This window comes from Dipodomys ordii, unplaced genomic scaffold, assembly GCF_000151885.1.
Source record: "Dipodomys ordii isolate 6190 unplaced genomic scaffold, Dord_2.0 Scaffold147, whole genome shotgun sequence".
Classification (NCBI taxonomy): domain Eukaryota; kingdom Metazoa; phylum Chordata; class Mammalia; order Rodentia; family Heteromyidae; genus Dipodomys; species Dipodomys ordii.
Genome location: NW_012267363.1, coordinates 116,608 through 120,022, shown reverse-complemented (window position 1 = coordinate 120,022; position 3,415 = coordinate 116,608).

The window sequence follows — 3,415 nt, the reverse complement described above, 5'->3', positions numbered from 1 at the left end:
GGTTGTATGCCTGAACTCTGGGCCTGTGCACTGTCCCTCAGCTCTTCAGCTCAAGGTTAGCCCTCTACCACTTGAGCCACAGCACCACTTCCGGCTTTTTCTGCTTATGTGGTGCTAAGGAATCAAACCCAGGGCCTCATGCATACAAGGCAAGCACTCTACCACTGAGCCACCTTCCCAGCCCCATCAATGGACTTTTCTGCCTAGTCTGGCTTCTAACTATGATCTTCAGACCACAGCCTCCTGAGCCACCCACCCATAGCCGGCTCCTGGGGCTATTCTTGTCATTGAATATTTTGCCCTTGTGAAGTTCCTGATAAATGACTCGGTAGATATTGAGATTTCCTACTGATACCAAACTCACCATAATGAAAGAAAACACTTCACCTGATTATTTTGGAAGACAAGGATCAGATGAGGTTAAAAAGCAAGTCAGGCAGAAGATCTGGTCTCAATGCTTGGCTTCAAAACCAAACAGATAAAGTGTTGGGCCAAGACTGAACACTGGTTAGCAGACCAAGGGTCAGCGTGAATGGCCCTATGGGATCAAATTGCAGTTTGAAGGCAGACACCAGGGTCGCCACCAAGTGAAACTATCAGGGCACGTGAGTCACAGAGCAGAACAAGACCCAGCTGACTCCAATCACAAACCCAGTACCAACAAGGTTTGCAGCTCTAGGTAAACAAAGTCTAAATAAAGCATAAGAGCACTGGGAATGTGGTTTAGTGGTAGGGTGCTTGCCTAGCTTGCATGAAGCCCTGGGTTTGATTTCTAAGTACCACATAAACAGAAAATGCTGGAAGTGGCACTGTGGCTCAAGGGGTAGTGCTAGCCTTGAGGAAAAAAAAAAAGATGAAGAAGCAGCTCAGGGACAGTGCCCAGACCCTGAGTTCAAGCCACAGGACTGGCAAAAAAAAAAAAAAAGGTTATGAGCTGGGTACTAGTGGCTCACACCTGTAATCCTAGCTACTCAGTCGGCTGAGATTTGAAGATCGTGGTTCAAAGCCAGCCCAGGCAGAAAAGTCCCTGTGAGACTCTTATCTCCAATTAACCACTCAAGTGGTACTGTGGCTCAAAGTGGTACTGCACTCAGCAAAAGAAGCTTAGGGACAGTGCCCAGGCCCTGAGTTCAAGCCCCAGGACTGACACACACACACACACACACAAAAGTTAAGACTCTTTTCTCTAATTAACCAACAAAAAGCCAGAGGGCAAGCCATATTTCAAAAGGTAGAGCACCAGCCTTGAGTGCCAAGAGCTATGGAAGAGATTAAGCACACACACACACACACACACACACACACACACACACACACGGGGTGGGGGTGGTGGGATATAGACCAAAGACTACCCAAGGAAGGTGCTGTAGGCTTTTCTGCTAGGAGATTTATTTCATCCTGTTTACAGAGCCTACCTCCAAGGCCTGAATTTCTTGAGGCCAAGGAAAAATCTAGAACACCTGAGGTGAGATCTGTTTACCCCAACTCTTGGAATAAAGATTGAACTCTCTTACTAGACTGATTCTTTAGAAGAGGGGCCTAAGCCTCTAATAGTCCCAGCCAATGAGAAAGGAAGTGTCTTCCACCTGTCAGAATTTCAGCCCAGAGCTCAAGCTTGGGCTTCCTGGATACTCCATTTGTTCTCAGAAATCAAGTTCCTTTGCAAGAGGATTTCTGGCAGAAAGTTAAAAAAAAAATGCCCTTGGGCTGGGAATGTGGCTTAATGGTAGAATTCTTTCCTAGCATATATGAAGCCCTGGGTTCAATTCCTTAGTACCACATAAACAGAAAAGGCTGGAAGTGGCACTGTGGCTTAAGTGGTAGAGTGCTATCCTTGAGCAAAAGAAGTTCAGGGACAGCGCCCAGGCCCTGAGTTCAAGCTCCAGGAATGACAGAAAAAAAAAGTCTCACAAATCACAAATTTTCCTGCCTGGGCTAGCTTTGAACCACAATCCTCAGATCTCAGCCTCCTGAGTAGCTAAGATTACATAAGCCACTAGCTCCTGGCCAGATACCTAATTAGATAGAACTTTTAATTCAGACTAGGGAGGATATGATTTCTGGTGGTTTATTGGGGATAAGAGTCTCATGGACTTCACTGCCCAGGCTTTGAATCACAATCCTCAGATCTTAGCCTCCTGAGTAGCTGGGATTATAGGCATGAGCCAGTGGTGCCAGCTTGGGTTAGTGCTTTGAACAAAAAAATAAAATAAAAATTTTATTGTTATTAAGGTGTTGTATATAGGGATTACAATTCCATAAATCAGATAATGAGTACAATTCTTTTTGGACAATGTCACCCTTCCTTCACTTTTCCCCAGCTTCCCTCAGGTTACTGCTTTTCCGACTTTCATCCTAAAATTAGACTTGGGCCTTCCAGTTGCCTGCCGCTAGCCTAGACAACTGTTAGTTGGTCCTTTAAATGAATGAAGCCCTCAGTTTTCTGAAAAAAGTGACTTGACTTGGCCTTCATAGCATTTCTAGTTAATTCTGCCTTGAGCAATATCACCAGAAGGTTCTTTGGTGATTCTTCCATTCTCAAGAGGTTCCTGAGAAACTCTTGGGTACAAATTCATTAACACATTCAGGCCTTCAATGTTCAGCAATTACAGAAGAAAATCAAGAAATACTAATAATTCAGCAGCTGGCTGAATGGCTTTGAGAAAGCAAGTCAGTAACATTTTTTTTGTCAGTCCTGGGGTTTGAACTCAGGGCCAGGGCACTGTCCCTGAGCTCCTTTTTTTGGGGGGGGGGTGTCAAGGCTAGCACTCTACCACTTGAGCCACAGTGCTACTTCTGGCTTTTTCTGTGTATGTGATACTGAGGAATTGAACCCAGGGCCTCATGCATGCTAGGCAAGCACTCTACCACTAAGCCACTAAGCCCAAATGAATAACTTCTGTCAGGTGGCAACCAACCAGCTAACTGATTTCGGCTGGAACTTCAAACATCTAGTCATGTCTTCCAAATGTCCTGGGAACCTGTGCTAGCATGGAAAAGCCCAGGCTAATGAAAACAGGAGGAACTTATGGACATTTCATCCTGTAAAGTCTGAGGCCTTGACCAACTTCTTCCAAAACAAAGAGACAAAGCTACAGTACAGGCTGTGATTCTAGAATATCAAAAGCAATGACAAAACCACTTTTCCTTACTGATCCTTTGGGAAACGCATGGCAGTTCCTTAAGAGTAGTTTAAATATAGAATAACCATATGACCCAGCAATCCACCCTAGGAATAACTCCCCAGAGGAAGTGAAAAAATACTTCCACATGAAAGCTTTGCACAAATGCACATAGCAGCCCCAAAACAAAACCAGCATTTATCACCTGAGAAATAAACTAAAATATGGTGCATTCATACAGTGAAATGTTACCTGTCTGCAGCAAGAAATGCAGCACCAAAGTTGCAACGCAG